Source organism: Onychomys torridus, chromosome 10, assembly GCF_903995425.1.
Source record: "Onychomys torridus chromosome 10, mOncTor1.1, whole genome shotgun sequence".
Lineage (NCBI taxonomy): Eukaryota > Metazoa > Chordata > Mammalia > Rodentia > Cricetidae > Onychomys > Onychomys torridus.
Window position 1 is genome coordinate 13387801 of NC_050452.1, and position 21317 is coordinate 13409117.

Genomic DNA, 21317 nt, shown 5'->3' on the forward strand with positions numbered 1-21317 from the left:
ATATACTTTCCCGGCAAATTCATCACATGCTTTAATGGCCCCATACTGCATTTGTCAGCTGTCTGTCCCTGTGCCTTGTTGCCTTTGGTTTTCTGTCAGGGATTGTGTGTTGAAATCATCTTACAGCTCCATTCTTTTAGCAGTGGGACCCAAGAAAGATCAATGATGACACCTGCATTGATAATATTTTATATTCAACTATTTGAATGTTAAATCATTTTAACAATGCTGGTATGTTTATTGAGTGTCTCTCAGTATCTCAATTATTAGAAAGTAATGCCAACTTAAATCTTTGCTTTGTTGGGTTTGAATTTTCTTTCTTTCTTTTCATTTTCCTATAATCAAGTGTGCCATAGTACAGGTTTGATTTTTCCCATTTCAGAAGAAAGCCCATGCAAACAGGAGAGAAGGTGACTTTGCAGTTCCATCCAGTGAGTTGCTTTCTATGGACATGAAAGGAATAACAGCCTCATGGTCATTCTTGGTTAAGACTGTGGTTATTAGAGGGAGATAAGGTCTTCAGTGTTCTAGTAAATATTCCTTTCTTGATATGGTAGTTGAGCACAAGGAGGTGTTTGTGAAAACTTTGGCGGTGCCTTTGCATCCTCATCAAGCATTGAAATGTTAGGAAAGGGTCAACAAAATGCCTCAGTAGGTAACAGCATATGCTGCATAAGCTTAACACTTGGGGTAGACCTCTAGGTTCCCCCAAGGAATGAGTGAATCCACTTTCTAAAGTTGGTCTGTAACCTCTAAAGGTGCACCTCAGTGTATGTGCATCTGTACTCACAACACTTACCATGAACACACATATACAACAACAATAATAAATAATTTTAAAAGTTGTTAAATGTATTACATATCTAATATAAATATTTAGGGTCAGAGTTTTAGTTTTCTGCCTTACTAGTCTATACTACTTATAAGCCCTTAGGTTTTTCCTTATAATTGTCACATGGCCTATTTAATTAATGATTATTTTCAACCACCCCTACACAATTTCAAAGAAAACTTTAGGGTTCTCACATTCCTATCCTTTCCTTCTCTCTAGGATGCTTTGACATAGATTCCAAGGACTTTATGGGGAAACAAAAGAGGTTGGAACATCAATCAAAAGAGACAGAGTGCTCCCTTGGCTTCTTAAATTACCTTTGGCATAAGTCACATTCTCATTCTGGGTCCATGGAAACATGCAGATAAATGTAAACATTCAGACTTAAAAGTTATTAGAAACACCTGGATCTGTCGGCTTCCAGAAGCCCTCAACTGAGATTCACCCTCTTGTCTTGGCTAGAACTTTAATATATGATACTGTTGGCTGCAAGGAAGTGTGGGGAGAGAATATTTGTTTTCAATCTCTGTGTTAGAGACAGGTCAGGACAGGAGGCAACTTTGAGGGATGAGCATGGAATTGACCAAACCACCACTCCATTCTGAGACATTAAAGATGAACAGGGCAAACCAAATAAGTGCCTATAGAATATGCAAATATAATTATTCAAATCAGTGTTTTCAACCATGGAGCAGTTAGTAGTTTTTCATGAAGGCCAACATCAGATCGTTTAAAGTTCCTGTGACTCCAACTACCAGTTAAGGTTGAGAGATTCTGGCTCAAAAAGGCAAAGATTTGCATTGTAAAAGAAAATAATAAAAGTATACCACCAACTATTATGTTTGTAGATGTGAAATTAGAACTTAAATGAAAGCTTAAACAAGAGTTGAATTTGGAAAAACATGTGTAGTCTAGAAAATCATTTTTTTTTTTTTAATTTCAGACAGGAGTGAGAGAGTCACTAGACAGAATGTGGACATTCTGTTCACATTTTTTTGAAAAACGTGTTGATTAAGGTCAGGATGTGTAGTTCAATGAAAAGAGTGCTTGCTTCATGTGCAGGAAGCCATGAGTTCAATCCTCAGTACCACATAAACTGCTGTTCTGGTATACATCTGTCATCTAAGCCTGGAGTCCAAACCCTTGGGAGATAGATGAGGAGGATCAGAAGTTCAAGGTTAGCCTATGCTATATAATGAACTCTGAGATAACCTGGGCAACAATAAGATGCTCAATAAAACAAAAGGAGTGTGTTATTTAATTAACACTCACCGTGTTGATTAGTTAGCATGAAAGGTAGGTAATCTTATCCCTATGAGTAATAAAATATTTTGGTATTGTTATCTACATCCTAGACCTACCACCTTATGCTGGTAATGACCTTTCTTATGTTTCCATTTTCTGAAGCATAAAATGACTAACCTTGCTTCAGAGGCTTTTTGCATGGCATGATAGAGATGACCTCGATGAAACCTTCAGTTCAATGTCTAGTGCAGAGTAATGTTATGAGGCCCACCTGGAGTATCACATACATGTTGTAGGGAAATCTGGGGTCCTGCATTGGGTTCTTTATCTTGTTAATAAAAAAAACTAATTAAGAACAGACTTAGAAGAAAGCTCAAGGAATTTTATTAGAGTTCAAAGATAAAAATCCCTGACAGGCAATCTCTAAATATTGTCAACTGCCTGGAAGAGGGAGATTAGAGAAAGGAAAGAAAGCTAGCCATGCTACTAATAAGCAGCTGCATGGAGGGGTAGGGTCAGATTCAGGGGAAAGAGAGAAAAGAGCCAAAGTCCCAGATATAGCTTACTAAGGCCAACGCTCAAAGGTACAGAAAAGAAAAAGGAAAGGAATGGGCCCCTGGCAGTTATGGTTTCACATCATTGTTCCTGGTGTCTCTTTGAATACACTCATTTACAAGCATTCATACTCCATAGAGGGAATTGGCAGAAATTGAGTTAAAGAAAACACCAAGTGACAATTCAGTAACTATTATTGTATGAGGCTTGTAATCAACTACTATTCAACTATCCAGGACTTGTAAAAGACACGTACAAGGCTGCATGAGGGACTTAAGTTGTATATGATTAAAATGGTTAATTAGGAAGGAAGTAAAACCTGATGAAATTGAGGAGAAGCAACTTCTCAGAAGGTCTGCTTCCACCAGAGACATGTTCATCCTCCTAGAAGGGTTTGATCTTGGAGTGTGGGGAATAACTTAATTCTCAAAATTCATTTTTGATTTAGTGCTCAACAGTTGCTACTCAAAAAAAAAAAAAATCTTAGGGAGATGAAATGCAGACACCATTGAGAAGCAGCTCCTTTTTTTCCTACAGAAGAAGCAGTTTCCTTTCCCCCACACTTGAAGTCACTGATGTGCAGTCCTTTGGGTGCTTTGCCAGAACCTCTGACAGGACAATTCAAAGAGAAAAGGTCTGTGTCTCAGTTAGGGTTTCTATTGCTGTGAAGAGACACCATGATCTTGGCAACACTTATAAAGAACACATTTAATTAGTGTGGTTTGCTTACAGTTTCAGAGGTTCCATCCATTATCATCATGGTAGAATACATGCAGATGTAGTGCTGGTTTGACCAGAAGGCAGCAGGAAGTCTCCTGAGACACTGGGCTTTAGAAACCTCAAAGCCTGACACCCACCAAAACACTTCCTCCAACAAGGCCATGCCCACTCCATCAAAGCCACACCTCCTAATAGCACTACTCTCTGTGAGCTTATGGAGGTCATTGACATCCAAACTACCACAGGTTTGTTTTTTTTTTTTTTTTTTACTGCTTTGGAGGATTTCAGTTCATCATGGTGAGACATGCATGGCATTCACAGCAGCAGCAACATGCAAGGGAGTTTCCTCCCCTGACAATACAGCATGGAAAGAGTGCAAGGTCCAAACCAAGTGTCAGTCTATAACCAAAGACCAGCCTCTGGAGACTTGTTTCCAACAGCCAGATCCTGCCCCCTACAGGGTGTGCAGCCTCTGTAATGGTTGGCTTCATTAGTTGTCACAGAATTGCCTGGGAAATGAACTTCCGGAAATGCCTGTTGGGGCTTGTCTTGACTACACTAATTGATGTGGGAAGATCCATCCGAATTGTAGGTTGTGAAAGTGAAGAAAGTGACCTGAACACTAACACGCATTCGTGCAGCCATCCCTCTCTCCTCCAGACTGCAGAAATAATGTGAGTAGCTGCTTCAACTTCCTGCCACTGTGACTTTCCTCCCCTGATGAAGTATACAACCCAGAACTGTGAGCTAAACAGGCCCTTTCTCCTTTAAGTGCCTTAAGTCAAGATATCTGATCACTTCAGCAGGAAAAACTGAGCCAGTTACCCAAGACAGTACCACAAACTGTGGAACGCACATTGGAAATATTAGCTACTGGGGAGCTATTCCATATTCAACTTACTACAACTTGCTTGTGAAATATTAAAAATGTCATATTTCTCTAACACAAACCATCTTCACCCAGGCAGAGTAGAAAATTCATTTAATAAGAAATGAAGTCTGTAAGAAAAAAATAATGGGCATTACCACATTCAAGTTTTCCAGCCTGTCCCAGGTCATTTGTTCTTCCTTTTCTTCAGGGTCCAGATGATCTGGTTTCATTCCCTCACCTCTGGCATTGTTTGAACAAGAGATGCTGTTGTGTTCTATTCTGGTGAGCAGACACTATGGAATAATTCTCTTGTACACTGTAAAGATTTGTCATTCGAATTGGTTTAATAAAATGCTGATAGGTCACTAGCCAGGCAGGAAGTGTAGGCAGGGAGACCAAACTAAGAATGCTGGGAAGAGGAAGGGCAGAGTCAGGAGTCACCATCCAGATGAAGAGGAAGAAAGATGAGAATATTGTATTGAGAAAAGGTACCAAGCCACATGGATAAACATAGATAAAAATTATAGGTTAATTTAAGTGTAAGAGCTAGTCAGTAATAAACCTGAGCTATATGCTAAGGATTTATAAGTAATATTAAGCCTCCAAGTCAATTATTTAGGAAGTGGCTGCTGGGTATTTGGGAGTTGCTGGTTGGACACAGAAACTTCCCCCTATAAACGGGGATCAGGCATTCCATAAATACTTGTTGATTGATCCAGATTAGTTCAGTGGGAAGAAACTTATCTGTTCTTCCGGGTATTTCAGGTTTAGTGATTCACAAAACTTGCTTATGCTGTGGCTGCCAGATCTCCCTTATTCACAGAACCTGCTTATGTCTTTCTTCCCACAGGCTTTGGCAGAATAGTGTGGCTTTGTTTATAAAAGGTGTTCAGAAGGACCTTCCATTTTGGCAAGTATCTGAGATCCAAAGGACATAAATCAGCACTTTCACCACATTCCATCTGGTACACACTGGTGGCACTGACACCTCAGAAGCCCTGCTGGGCCATCTGTCACCATGTGGACACATAACCTGCTGAGGAAGGTTAACACTTCAGAGTAAGCGTGAATGGACTTCATATATGTGTAGCCCATCATGGCCACTCTTCCTCCACAGATTCAAATTATTGGGATATTTGTCTTTATACTTCATCTTGGAAAATGAAATTTCTGAAATAATTTTACTTCTGTTCATGTTTATTTCTTTCCAAAATAGCTCCTTATCATTTAAATATTAGCACATTGCAAAAGGAAATTACTACTACTACTACTACTATTATTATTGTTATTATTATTATTGGTTTTCCTATGAATTCCAAAGAATCCTTTATACAATACCTTGTAGAGTAAGGCATTAGAATAGATTCAGGATTTTTTTACATGGCTTGTCCTGTGAATCCATTGGTTGAGAAATTGCTGCATCTTTCCTGGAAACAGCTGTTGAGTTTTGAGAACAGTGACTTTTCCTCAAACTCTGTGGAATGACCACTATGACAAAAACAGATGAAGTAACTTCCACTCCTGTCATAGTTATCTTAAGGTCCTCATTTTTTATAGTTTTATCTCTAGAATTTTTTAAGAAAGAATTGTGGGGTTTAAGTATTATATTCCCAGATAACAAATGTGTGTCCAACATCCTACAATATAGAAAGACCAATAAAATAATTTCATTACAATTCCTACCTCAGGAATGTGTAATTCATCTAAACACACACCTCATATCCATACCAGGTTCTGAGTTTTTTCCTCATATACAAATTTGTTCTCTGTCAGACAGAAGCTATCAGATGATATGAAGGGGGCTACCATTTACTAGGCAAACTATAGCCCATCATGTATTATACTCTGTGTATTATTAACAAACTCCTGAGGTATTTACAGATGACTAACATATGGGAGGTCTGTGTTATTCACACACACAGTTATAAATACATAGAGCCATTTGTGATATTTTTCCTGTCCTCAATTTGTACTTGTTATGTTGCTAGGCAACACAGACCTGCAAAATATTAGTGCTCAAGATTAGCATGGAGCTATGCTCCTACCTGTCCTGCAGGACTACTGAACTCTTCTAGGACCCCCCTTACTCACACCATCAGGTAGATCTGCTCCCTTCTATTCTACAACCTGCAATGATCTTCTGAGACTTCCTTCCCATACGCCACCAGCTAGGTTCACTACTTTCTATACCATAGGCATGCCTGGCTCCTCTGGGACACTATTTCCCTCCTTGCATTGCCAGACAAGTCCCCATACTCCTTAATCTGTAGCTCCCCCCTCCTCTGGGACCTCCCAAACTCATCAAGTAGGCTCTGCTATTTCTCAGAATATAGGCAATCCATCCCATCTATTATCTTGCTTCCCTGAGACAGCAGGTAGGCATATCTCTGCCTCATTCTGTAAGCCTGCCAGCTTCTATGTCTCCTCCTGGATCTTCCCTTCCATGCCATAGACTGGGCATGCTACTTCTCACTGTAAATGGGACATGCTCATTCAGGGTCTCACTTTTCAGTGCTCCCAGGTAGGGACTGCCCCTAACAATCCCATAGGTCTCATTACTACTATATACCAGCTTCTCAAGATCTCCAAGTCCCAACTGCCAGTTGACCAGAGCTTACTCAAAGTGAAACAATGAGACTGAGAGAGGAGAGAGTCACAGCAGAAAGCTAGAGGGGCGGACTAGTGAGAGTATGCTGAATCGTAATAGTGTCTGTTCACACAGGCAGTCATGAATTCTCAAGAAAGAATGGAACCTGCTGCTCTCATTACTAGCTCTACAAAAAAAAAAAAAAATACCTTAACCCTCTTACAACCTGATCTTCTCCTAAACTTTATATACATCTACACTGAAAGAAGAAAAATCATTTGCTCAAAAAGAAAGAGGCAACCAATGAACTACTTTTGTTGCAAAAGTACCAACTCAGAAACAAAAGTAACAACAAAAAACAAGACACATGCCATCTCTTCCCAGATTACACATCCCATAGTAATGAACCCCAGTGAGAATGACCTGGAAGAACTCCCAGACAAAGAATTCAAAAGTATGATTATAACTATTTTCAAACAACTCAGAGAGGATATGAATATTTTCCAAGAGAACAAAAACAAAGAGATGAGTGAAACATGGAAGTCAATCCAAGATATGAAAACAGAATTTAATAAAGAGATACAATTGCTGAAGAGAAACCAAACAGAAACAATGCTGGAAATGAAAAATTCAACAAGCCAACTACAACTGTAAGTGGAAAGGCTCAACAACAGAAAGGGTCATGTGGGAAACAGAATATCAGGGCTAAAAAATAATGTTGAGAAAGGCAGTGTGGATGAATCAGCAAAGAGAAGGACTGGGGTGATAGAGATGGAATCAGAATGGTAGCCATAAGCCATGATACACAAAGCCTTGTCAATTACAGCAGAGAGTATATACTCATTATAGAAAGAATTGGAAGTCACCATAATCAAACTCACATTTGCAAAACCTTCACCCAGTTACAGTTGTGTAGAGTAGGCTGTGTTAGAGTAAGCAAAAGAACAGAGAGCAGTGAAAATCAGCACACTGGTTAATGGAATATGATGGCAATTTAGAAAAGTTAGCCTTGGAGTCTTGCTTGTGTCTCAATATCATCCTACTCTGAGATTATCTGCTTGTCTAGATTCTGATTCTTCAAACGTCGTGTAGAATGTAGCCCCATTCTTTTGTAACTCCTTTGCTAGGTCTAGGTCACCAACAGAAGAATGGACACACACACACACACACACACACACACACACACACACACACTGTGTGTGTGTGTGTGTGTGTGTGTGTGTGAGAGAGAGAGAGAGAGAGAGAGAGAGAGAGAGAGAGAGAGAGATTGATTCTATGTAAGTTCATGTTACCTCAGGAACCTTGTTCTGGCACAGAGGAGCACACCAAACAATTTAAAATACATTATCAAATATTGTCGTTATTTCTTTTAAATCTCCTGTCCTTATATTCGCACTTCTACCACACTGTTATATCATACTCTCTTCTTTGATTTTATACTTTCTTAATTCTTGTGTTCCTGGTCATCACTTGTTGTGATGATGTAGGATGACCATGCCAATATTTTCAAAATTTTTTCTATAAAAGCAACTTGGTGACCCCATTATGTTGGAGCCTTCTGAATCTTGACTTTGGATGTAACTGTTCACAATTAAAATACACCATGCTTTTTTTTTTTCCAAAAAAGCATCAACATGCTTTCCTAACCAGAATGCTTGGATGTTTCCATATCCTTCTGAAAGGATGGGGATTTTGAAGGCAAGGGTAGATACCAGCAGTGATTCCAGAAGCAGATTCAGTGTTTAGTTCATTCTTTGAGATCAGAAAAGCAATTTGCACCTGAATGAACAATAGATCAACAATGTTTTAGTTAATATAGACTTTGAGTGTCTGGACTGTCTTAGCAGGGGATACAAACAGCCCAAAGGGCATCAAAGTCTCAGCAGTTCCATGCCTCCCATTCCTCCTTTCACCTTTGGCACATTTATGTCGTCAAATTACTGCAAACTCAATTCTCCTGAAAACTCCAGGGAATCTATTTATTTCCCTCTTCAGCTTGTGCACTCATTTTGGATCATGACACTGGAAATAGTTACATGTGAGGGATCCAGACAGTGCTCATGAATACACACTTCAGTAGACATGAACTTAGAGGAAGAATTTGTTTCTAAGTGGCATAGTAATAACCAGACATGTTGACTTAAATGTTACTTTTGCTGCCAGATTTTATTTACAGATTGTCATCATTTGTTGCCTTTTCTAAAACATTGTTGCCTTTTCTAGAAGAAGTCTTCTGAATGTATAACTGTTCATATAAGAGGTTTTACACATAACTATTGCCCAAATCCTTTAGTTTATAAAATTAGCTACTGAAGACACTGGCCCTTTAAACTTATAAGGAGGGCTCTTATTTGGTAGATTTAATTATTAAAACCCAGTTAGACCCATTACCAAAAACATCTTGAGACAAATAGTCTGGGGTTGGATGCTTCTGTGGACAGACGTGGGGAAGACCTGATCTCACCAGATAACAATCTGGTGTCATGGGATATACTACTTAGGACTCTACTGTCTACTAATCATTCATTGGATTTAGTACCATTGCCAATATTTTTATTCAACTCCTTCTAGGAAGCTGAAAATACAACATTACAGAAATGCAATAAAATGTATATGATATGATATTTGATTAAAAAATTTAAACCTTTGTCAGTTCCATGGTCAATTGTCATTATGAAGCATATGCTATAGATATGAGCTGGAATTAAAAGTATAAAGAACTACCAGGATACTACTTCTTTAGAATTGTAGATATTAATCTCTCTCTCTCTCTCTGTTTTGTTCTCCTATCTACCTTATGCCTTAATTTGAAATCTAGTGGAGTACTCTGAATTATGTAGAGCATAGCCAACACGCTACTAATTTACCTGAGATCTGTTCCCAAAACTTGAAGAAGTGTAGGGCTGGATTAAAGGGACAAGGATAAAATATTATGGCCCATACTGGATTGGATGTTCTCTAGATAAACCCTCCCCAGGTGTGTGAGTGACTGTGTCTGTCTGTATGTCTGTCTCTGTTGTCTCTGTTTCTCTAAGAGGACCACTAATTCACTATGCATCCCTTACCGCATCCTTGCCAATTTGGGTCCAGCTCTCATCTACCCCCTTAGTTTCTATTCCTTTGCTTACATTTTGGCCTGTCTTTGGACCACACAATCTGTTTCCTTTCTGTGTTTGCAAAGGTGTTTATCTTTCTATGTTGGAGCTGTTATTCTTCTGGTTTCTAAAAGTTTGTAACAATGAGAGACTCTGTCCTATATTGTGTTATATCCCCAACAATACTAAGACCCTTTCATGACCTTTCCAGAGAACATATCCAGCAATCTATGTAAAACAAGTCAACCCTGACTTCATAGAGACTGGATGCTGCCTATTAAGCCAAAGGATACAGGTGCAAATCCTTAATCTGGACAGACTCAGAGGCAAACAGGAGATAACTTGATGCTATTCACCGGCTTACACCTAGTACCATCCAAGGATCAAGTATCTGTTTTTTTAAAGATAGGTTTATTTGTTTGTTTGTTTATTATGTACAGTATTCTGTCTGCATGTATGCCTGCAGGCCAGAAGAGGGCACCAGATCTCATTACAGATGGTTGTGAGCCACCATGTGGTTGCGGGGAACTGAACTCAGGACCTCTGGAAGAGCTGTCAGTGCTCTTAACCTCTGAGCCATCTCTCTAATACCCCACCCCCCAGCATCTTGTAAGAAAGCAATTTTTGATCTTCAGGTGAAATTTGGCAATTATATATTTTATGTATTTAAAAAATGACCTAAAATGTTTTATATATCACTGTAAAGTAAACTTTCCCACAAAACAATAGCTTTCTGAGCTAAGACTAAAAAGAATTATAAATGACTCAGAAACATATGGTTGTAACTTTTCTCTAAATACAAAGGAGACTAATAGAAAGGAAGGGCTAGAGTAAGTATAGAGTTGATTTTTCAAAGTCCTATGCAATGGCTTAAAACACTTTCCCGAAACTCAAAGCTGTCAGTTTTAATCAAATGGGTTTTTTAGTTTCATTATCTGAATCTACAAATATCTAAGAGATCAGTGTAAAGTGAAGATTGTAACAAATTTCAACCAGAAGTAGTTTACAAACAGAATCTAATTAGAAAATTCAGTAAGGGTAGCATATAAATGGAAATTCACTCGAGAAAACCCAAATCTGGGTGTCTAATTTTCATGTGATTCTTAATAAAAAGAGAGTGCTTGAGGATGAATGATAGTTTAACAAATCAACTGTTGCTAAGAATTTCCCACTAACTAAGTCCTGATGGCTTTACAATGCAGAAAAGAAAAAGTGGGCATTTAAAAGCTCTCCCATTTCCAGTAAAAAGAAAAAAACAGCTCAGAAAATCACAGAGGTGGACCCAGGCCACAGCTGGTACACCACAACTGAATAATGATCTCAGGAGATGATGTCTCAGAGTCATGGTGACATGTTCACTCTACAGCTGTGTATCATGTAACTCGGGTAGCACCGGTGTGCAGGTCAGACCACTGAGAATCTGTTCTTTCTGACACACACCAGTGTATGACTGGACAAAGCCTGGTCACAAAATGAACAAGTGAGTGGAAAGCATCTGGGGATGAGAGGAAGTAAATAGATGTGGGTTTGCTATGTACACTTAAGTCTAGTACCCCCAAGCAAATCAAAATTCCTGTCCTAATTCCATGTGAAATTCCAGTAGCATGATCTGTCTCATCTGGACCCCAAAAGGCAGGAGTGCCTATAAAATATAATCACAAGAGTAGGGCTGGAGAGATGGCTCAGAGGTTAAGAACACTGGCTGCTCTTCCAAAGGTCCTGAGTTCAAGTCCCAGCAACCACATGGTGGCTCACAGCCATCTGTAATGAGATCTTGCACCCTCTTCTGACCTGCAGGAATGTGTGCAGGAAGAATACTGTATACATAATAAATAAATAAATCTTTAAAAAAAGTAAAACAAAAATGAATATGTTTATGAACAGGAATGGATGCATTTAAGTTTGTAGCTCACTGTTCCTGAATGGAGATGATTCCCTTTCTGTTGATAGAGGAGCCTTAGGCTGGAGGAGCTCTCTAGCTGTTTTAAATGTGATGCAGAAGATACTGCTGGGAGTTTAGTTTCCAGCTTTAAGTGCGGCTTTCACTTTGTCATTTGAAATGCTCTTGCCACCCCGCTGTACACCAGGACTGAGCTCAAGCCGTCTCACTGCAAGAGTCACATAAAAAGAAACCCAGGCCAACTGCTAGCCAACATCCATGCTTGAACTCCCTGTTAGCCATGTGAATGAACCATCTTGACAGGGGATCCTCCTGCTTCTGATAGACACATCTCAGCTATGAAGTGCTGCAGGTTTATGAGTTTGAAAAGTCAGTTACTAGTAATTTTAAGCCATTAAATTTTGAGTGATTGAATATTCAACAATAACCATAATACCCACTGCCTATTATAATAATGACACAATATGGCTTTAATGTATCATGCATTACAATATTTTGTAATTCTTATATGGTAATCATTAATAGGATAATGTTTTGTATTTATTGAACACCATATTCCAAGTAATATGTAATCTGCTTTACCTATATATTTCATTTATTTGTTTGATAATTAATTTACTATCTTATTTAGTAGACAGTAAGCATCAAATGGTAGAAAGATGATTTTGTTCTCTCTTGTACTCCATTCACCTGACATATAAATGGACATGTGAGGTAATTTAATGTATTGTGTCATATTTTCTTTACTGAGATTTTATCAGATGGACTTTCCCAACTCAACTTACTGAAAAACTTACCACAAAAATGAGAGCTATAGCCGGGCGGTGGTGGCACACACCTTTAATCCCAGCACTTGGGAGGTAGAGACAGGAGAATCTTTGTGAGTTAAAGGCCAGCCTGGTCTACAGAGCGAGATCCAGGAAAGACACACAAAGCTACACAGAGAAACCCTGTCTCAAAAAACAAAAAAAAAAAAAATGAGAGCTATAGATTGAGAAGGCTCAATTTAACAACTCAAAGAAACACATTGGCATTCATCAAAATCCTTTGGAAATCAAATGGTAAAGCTGTGTCTAAACCAATCCATGGAGTTTGCTATATATATAGTCATTCTATACCTGCTTTGTGGTGACTGATAAAAACAGTCTAAGCATCCCTGCAGGTTTGCATGAACAAAGACAGAGGATATCATCAAGGCAAGGTGGCACCCACCTAACCCAGAAATAATAATAGGTAAAAACCTGTGGCATTCCTAGGAGTTTATTCTCAGGGGCACCAAACCATGCTGCATGTACAGTAAAATATGCCAGCAATGTGATTCTGTGTGGTACTTCATTCTCATCCAGGTCCTAAAGTGACAGCTGAGAGAAGGGAAAGATTAAGACTAGACTTGAGGGTTGGGTGGAATTCTTAAGGCAGACGCTTCCAAATTGTGATCACAGCCATCAGATAACTGATAGAAATGACCACAGATGGTAGCGTCTACTCCAAGACGTTGCCACCAACTGTGGTGATTCACGGATCTTGGGAGGGTATTTGTAATCGTGATATTGTGCAGGGCACAGGCAGGTTGTTAGTTAGGTGGGTGACATGGTGACATGAGAGGGATAGAAGGTTAGCAAACACTGCCAAAGTCCCTGAGGTCATTGATGTCTGAGGAGCCTCTTCACTAAGGTTGACACTAATATGAGTTAATGTGTCTCACAAAGCAAAATGAATAATAAATCAGGGTTAAACAAAATAACAGATAAAATTGAGCCTTCAAAGAGTGGGTAACTGTACTGGGTGATATTATGCGTCCATTTGACATAAGCTATAGTCATCAGAGGAAGGAGCTTCAGTTGAGAAAATGCCTCCAAGAGATCCACCTGTACGGCATTTTTTTCATTTATTGATCAATGTGGGAGGGCCCAGCCCATTGATTCCTGTGGGTGATTCCATCTCTGGGCTGTTGGTCCTAGATTCTATAAGAAGGTGAACTTAATCCACGGGGAATAAGGCAGTAAGCAGCTCCCCTCCATGGCCTCTGCATCAGCTCCTGCCTCTAGGATCCTGCCCTGTTTGAGTTCCTATCCTGACTTCCTTCAGTGATGAGCAGCAATGCTGAAGTGTAAGCCAAAAAAACCCTTTTCCTCCACAGCTTGATTTTTGGTCATGGTGTTTCGCCACATCGATAGAAACCCTAAGACAGTAACCATCTATACTGACTGTGTTCAGGCTGTACAGGGAGGCCTAGGAGAACAGAGGAAAGGGACTACTGTTTTTAGTGGGTAGCATGTACTATTTTAAAGCTCTACCCTTCTGTAGCCAAATTCGCTAAGTGATAAGGTTAATGATCTTGTGGCTACAGGTGTGATATACCAGTAGTGTCAAGACCAGTGTCATGCAGGGTTTGCATCTACCTAAGGGCAACAGTTGGATGCCCGCTTCTCTGAATGTTTTACCCAAAGAAACTTTCAGATGCCAACACTGATAGGGAACAAAGCAAAACACACAGACAAAAAAAAAAAAAATCAAGGCAGTCCTTTAAATAGGGCAGGCCCCTAACTGCTCACAAGGGGCCAAGCTATGCCAGAGGACCACAGGGATGTGTGAAGATTAGAGGCATGCTTCTCTAGTGACCTCTAGGTAAATGTTCAAACGATGTTAAAGAGAGGCTGTGCATACATGCATACAATAGACTTCAATTTCCATTATTCTGATAAACCCACATTACACAGAGGGTGGATCAAAAATATATGATTTACGTTTGACCTCTGTTTAATTAGGACAGTGCTTTGTGATTGACAGTTGGGTTTTCTCACGTCTAATCGGTGAACCCCTGATACTGTAGTGCTGTCTCTTCACTGTCTCCTAGCTGCTGTCCAAGGTGATGGGAATGCCAGAGCGCTGATAGATCTTAGTCTTCAAGTGGAAGCTGTCAAGGGGAATTAAGTTTTTGACAGAGCAGCAGTGCGTATGTAGCACTTCTTTCTCCATGTAATGCCAAGGAATGTGGGAACTGTCTCTAGTTTTAGCCTAGAGTCATACTGCAACTTGAGGCTGTCACTTGCATTGAGTTTGAAAATATACATCTTAATAAACTGCGGTATTTCTTAGGCTTTGATGGTATGTGTGAGCCTGATGAAAAGGGTTTCACTACAAGATGTGAAGAGTTGGACTTTTTTTTTAAATCGTGGACTTCTTTTGTGTAAAACAAGTTCGAACAGTAATCTGGGAAAGAAGAATTCAGATTTATTCATGTGGTGTTTTCATAGAAGAGCCTCTTTTATAAAGGAGTAATTATTAGGGCAGCCAAATTAGGTTTATGCAAATGAAAGGATTAGTGTTAATTAATTGTGTCCTGAGTAACAAATGTGATGAATGCTTTCTTAACCTCTCAAAGGAGGAACTCACTCTCATCATATGCTTGGTGGTGAAGGCTGGAGCTGATGACTAATACCTTGATATCTTTCTTGGGGTAGATAGAATAAAGAGAACATGGGATCCAGTCCGGCTTCTGCTCTTTGGTAGCTCTAATAATTTGTATAAATGCCTCTCTGAAAATCACAGCTAAATTACAAGCTTCCTCAAAATGAAAGCAGTAAGGTTTCCACTTTTCTCTCCAATCTGTAGCTAGGATGAAAGGACTCCTTAGAAGAGTGCAACCTGGACCTAAAGAAGTTGAATCAACAACAAATGAGATTACAAGTCACATTTTAGGGGCTGGGGAGATGGCTCGGAGGCCATGCAAGCTTGATGACCTGGGACCGAATCTCTGGAACTCATATATACAAAGCTGGGTGAGGTGATGCAGGTCTATGACCCCAATACTTCTAAAGCAAGATGGAAGGAGGAAGAGACAGCAGAAGCTGGTATGGTATATACTGCAGTACCCAACAAAGAAAGTACCTCAAACAAGGTGGAAAATGAGGTCCAAGACTTCATGCTGTCCTCTGGTTGCTCTCTGTCACATTCATGCCCACCCTCACACACAAGAATTTGCACACACACACACACACACACACACACACACACACACATCAACAAGTTCCCTTTTAAATATTCCATTACCTTATACTTTCTTTTTTCGTGGAACTGAGGATTGAACCCAGGGCCTTGTGCTTGCTAGGCAAGCGCTCTACCACTGAGCTAAATCCTCAACCCCCTACCTTATACTTTATAGAGCACTTTAAGACTCTACCTAAAGTCCCAGAACATTGGATTTCATTTAGACTAGCAAAGTTGGGTCAAATTATAATACAAAAGACAATAACAAAAATTATTGTTGCTATTCTCATCTTATTTACTTGGCTGTAATAGGGACAAAACACAGGGCCTTGTCCACTGTACCACAGAGCTACACCCCAGCTCTGTTGTCCTGATGTGAGGAGTAAGTTGTTGCTTTTTAAATAAATGATTTCAAACAACTGCCTGGAAGCCTTTTCTATTGTTCAGCTAAATTTTGAGGCATCATTAAACTTAACAGCCAATGTCTTTATCAAGGAAAATAGTCAGCAAGTATATTAATTAGTTCATTGCTTACACTTTTACTGCAGATCTAATGATTTGTTGATTTTAAGTTAGATGCCTGTCTTCATTAAAGCCATTAATACTCTCAGTCAATTTGTGTTTGAAATTCCATATGTATTTGGGGATTACACACATTTTGCTTTTTATTGTGGGGCCCTTAGGCTATGAGCATTTCCTTATTGTAAGCATCTAAAATTACAAATGAAGCCTTTTAGGTGTACTAACTAATGCCTCCCTTACAACTGAAAATGGAAATGAAGCAGGGATGTGCATGAGGGGGCAGAATCATCACTGGAGCCCTCTGCATAGTCACTGCTCTTTGTGGTTGCTGGGTGTAAATGTCTTCTGCAGCTGGGCCTCAGAATAGCACAGCTGCTATCTAGGCACAGTTGCTACTGGCCCTCACTACTCAGTTTCCAAAACGCCAGAACATGTAGGACTCATCACTGCCAGGTCTGCCTTCCCAGTGAGTGCCGTTACAGCACCTTTATAATAGCACAGAGGCTGAGTCTTGCAGTACTCCACATGGTCTCCTTCCAAAGGCTTTCTTTAGGGGTGTTCGATATGGTGCAGCAGGATTGTTTGCATTGGAAGTCCAGTGTTCTTGTGATTTCTGTCTCTATGAAGTACTCAATGATAAGCACAGGACTATGGTCTGTACAGCCATTGACCCTCGCTTGGACCTCTGATCCTATAGAAAAACTCCATTATCTCTTTTCAAAGGCATATTTCATAGCAGAGTTGCTCAGATGTCATGTGATGGAGGAGGCAACAGGAGCTGGCAAGGAGCAAATGCACCCTATGCAGGACCATGCTCCTTCTTTTACCCTGTTTGTACTAATCCACCATGGTGATTTCACAGCAGATGCTTTCCAAGGGTGGAATTCCTCATGAATTTATCTATCAGTTATATTGAATTTGGAACCACTAGAGAAAATGAGAAATCTGTTGACTCAATTTACATCCTGATGGTGATGCTGGCTGTTGTGGTTTGGGTGAGAAATATCTCAGATGCTTTGATATTTGACTTGGTCCACAGATGGTAGCATTGTTTGGGGAGGGTGAGGTGGTACGGACTTGCTGGAAGAAGTAGCCACTGGGGCTGTCTTTGAGATTAAAAAGCCTGGTGCAACTTCGAGTTTGCTCTCTCTGCTTTGTTCTTGTGGTTGAGATGTGACTTGCAACACTACCTTCCCTCCATGATGGACTCTTAGCCCTCTGGAATCATAAACCAAAATAAATGCTTTCTTCTACAAGTTGCTTTAGTCATTACTTACATACTGGCATGAATCTGCAGCATCATGAAGCTCTCTAGATCAGAAACAGGTAGAATATCTAGTGACTAGCAGGGCCTGAAGCCAACAGAATTCAGTCTCACAGTCACACTGACCCCTCCCAATGTGTGTGATCCCAGTTGGCTTTTGTTACAAACTTTATATTGGGAAAATGGAACAAGTACATACATGTAATACATACTACTCAATGTGTTGCATTTATCTCAGACCTCTATAACAAAGTTCTAGAGAATCAATGGTCAAGATAATTTAATTTTTCACACTCTGGAGACTGGAAGTCCAAGCTCAAAGGGTTGGTATGATCAGGTTCATATGAAGGATCCAACTAGGTTGCAGCCTCTGGGTGTCTCATCATAATCCCACACTATAGCAAAGGGCCAAAGGGGTCTTTGGGGTCTCCTTTTACATGGGCATTAGTCTTACTCATGAGAATATAACCAAAGAACCCCATCTCATCTTACAATCACCTCAGGGGTAAGGGTTTTAACATGCAAACTCTAAAATGGACATCTGGTCATACTTTGTCCCTCTGTCCTGATCACCACAATTGTCCTTCAGTCTGCCACACAGCATTCCTGGAATGACCTTCCTCTTTAGACTCTGCCTTTTCCAGTAATTTTTACATATTATTTCATGTTTTAGAATCAACTTATGATTTACATCTTCTGATTACTCTAGCCAGACTAAACCATCTCATCTGCTCTACATGGTAGACGCCAAAAATCAGAATAGCACATAGTCTCTAACTTAATATGCATCAGTGTTGATATAGAGGTTTCTGTATCCTTGTATCCACCCGGCATTTGACATGGCATGCTATTGGTCATATGGAGCACAGCAATAAACCAATTTAACTTTTAAAAATCATCCATTTGAAGGGCTGGATGTAGTTAAATATTATTTTAAGGTGTGTTACTTTTGTTTATGTTGCATTTGTTTAACTCTGTGAAGCTGTGTTACTGTGCCTGTGTAAAACACCTGATGATCTAATAAAGAACTGGCCAATAGCAAGGCAGGAGAAAGAATGGGTGGGGCTGGCAGGCAGAGAGGATATAAAGGAGGGGAAATCTGGGACGAGGGGAGGTGAAGTAGCCAGAGAAGGAGGAGGATTCCAAGGGCCAGCCATGAAGCTATACAGCAAGCCACAGAGTAAGATTTACAGAAGTAAGAGAAGGGGATAAGCCTGGAGGTAAAATATAGATGGGGTACTTTAAGATAAGGAAAGGTGGCTAAAAGCTAAGCCAAGGTAAGGCAGGGCATTCATAAGTAACAATAAACTTCCATGTGTGATTTATTTGGAAGCTGAGTAGTAAAACAACCAACAACAGCTGGAGAGATGGCTCAGCAATTAAAAGCACTGTCTGCTCTTTCAGAGGACTCAGGTCTATTTCCAAACAGCCACATGGTAGTTTATAACTATCTGCAACTCCAATTCTAGGGCATCTAGTAGCCTCTTTTGGACTCCTTGGGCACTTGGTGTATATATATATATACTTGAGGTATAAAAATTCATATACATAAAATGAATAAAATATAAATGTTTAAAATCATTTTATTGATTCATTTCTTGGCATGTCTAAAATTTCCACACCACTATAGGCTGTACAAACATGGTGTATGATAAAGTGACACCTTTAAACAGCTCCCAGTCTCATGGAGAAGGCAAGTAGCACAAGAAACAATTTGATAATAGACAAATGCTGGTGTTTTATCACTGAAAATATGTCTTTAGAATCAAGGAGGAGCTATATATATTAAGTTCACTTGGATGGTTTTATGGTGATAATAATGCTTATGATTTGTTTTAAAATATGAGAGTCAAAGGTGCTGTTTTATCAAATCATTCAGGTTACATTTCACACACACACACACACACACACACACACACACACACACACACACACACCTCAAGAAAGCAAAAGCAAAACCCACCTGTCCATGAAAGGTTTTATTCATACTAGCTCTGAACCAGATATGGCTCAGAAGTCCCTCCATGAAAGAACTGCTAAAAGACTGTGAACCCAAAACATCATGGAACATTTTTAGGAATAAAAATAAATAACTTGATACATGCAGCAACTTGGAGAAATCCTCTGAAAAGTACAGTGAGTTTTAAAAAAAAGCAAATATTTGAAGTCTATAAGTATAGTGTTCCACCTATGTACTGTGTTGGAAATAAGAATGTCAAAGCAGTTCCATTAAAATCAGGGACAGGAAAAGGTTGTCCACTCCCCATACCTATTCAATTAGTATTTGCAGTCTTAGCTGCAGCAATAAGACAGTTGAAGGAGATCAAGGGAGATACAGATTGGAAAGAAAGATGGTGAAGTATCGTTATTTGTAGATGATTTGATAGTATACATCTGTGGCCCTAAATATTTGACCAGGAAACTCTTACAGCTGAGAGTCACTTTCAGCAATGTAGCTGGATACAAAATTAACTCATAAAATCATCAGCCCCTTATATACAAATGGCAAACAGACTGAGAAAGACATCAGTGAAACAACATATTTCACAAGATCTTCAAATAATATAAAGGATCTTGGGGTAGCTCTATTCAAGCAAGTGAAAGACTTGTATGATAAAAGCTTCAAGATACTGAAGAAAGCAATTGAAGAAGATATCAGAAGATGGAAAGATCTCACATGATCACGGATTGCTGCAGTTAATATAGTAAAAATGGCCATCTTACCCAAAGCAATCTACAGATTCAATGCAATCCCCCTATCAAAATTCCAGCACAATGTTTCACAGATTTTGAAAGGACATTTTTCAACTTAATAAAGAAACACAAAAAAATCTGGATTGCTAAGACAATCATGAATAATAAAAGAACAGTTGGAGGTCTCACCATTCCTGATTTCAAGTTGTTCTACAGAATTATAGTAACAAAAACAGCATGGCATTGGCACAAAGATAGACATATTGATTAATGAAATTGAACCGAAAACTCAGATATAAATCTATACAGTTCTGGACACCTGTTTTTGTTTGCTTGTTTGTTCTTGTTTTTTTTTTTTTCTTTTCTTCTTCTTTTTTTTTATATAAAAAGCCAGAAATACACATTAGAAAAAAGGCAGTATCTTCAAAAATTGTGCTGGTCAAACCAAATGGCTGCATGTACAAGAATGCAAATAGATTCGTACTTATCATCCTGTACAAAGCTCAAGTACAAGTTGATCAAAAACCTGAAAATAAAACCAAATACAATGAATCTGACAAAAGCAAAAATGGGGCCTAGCCTTGCACTCACTCACACAGGAAAAGACCTTCTGAGCGGAATACTTTTAACACAGGCACTAAGACCAACAATGAAAATGAAAAGCTTCTGTGTGGCAAAGGACATTGTCATCCAAACAAAGTAGCAGCCAACAGCATGGGAAAAGGTATTTACCAGCTACACATATAATAGAGGGGTAGTATCTAGGACCCATTGTTGAAGACAACATCCACACAACTCATTGAATATGGAGTCAAGTTGGTGCTTATAAAGGGATTTCACACCTACATTCTAGCTGCTTTTTATGGAAAGGTACTCTGAAGGCTACCAAAAGAGAAATGTAAACACAAACCTAGCCAAAAATCCTTTGATCTGCAATGCTGTCCTGCCTGAAGGTTTGCTGTCTAATAGTTGCACGAAGTTTGTGACAGTAACCAACTAATATCTGATTTTACTTAAAGCCCACTCCATGAGATGTCACCCA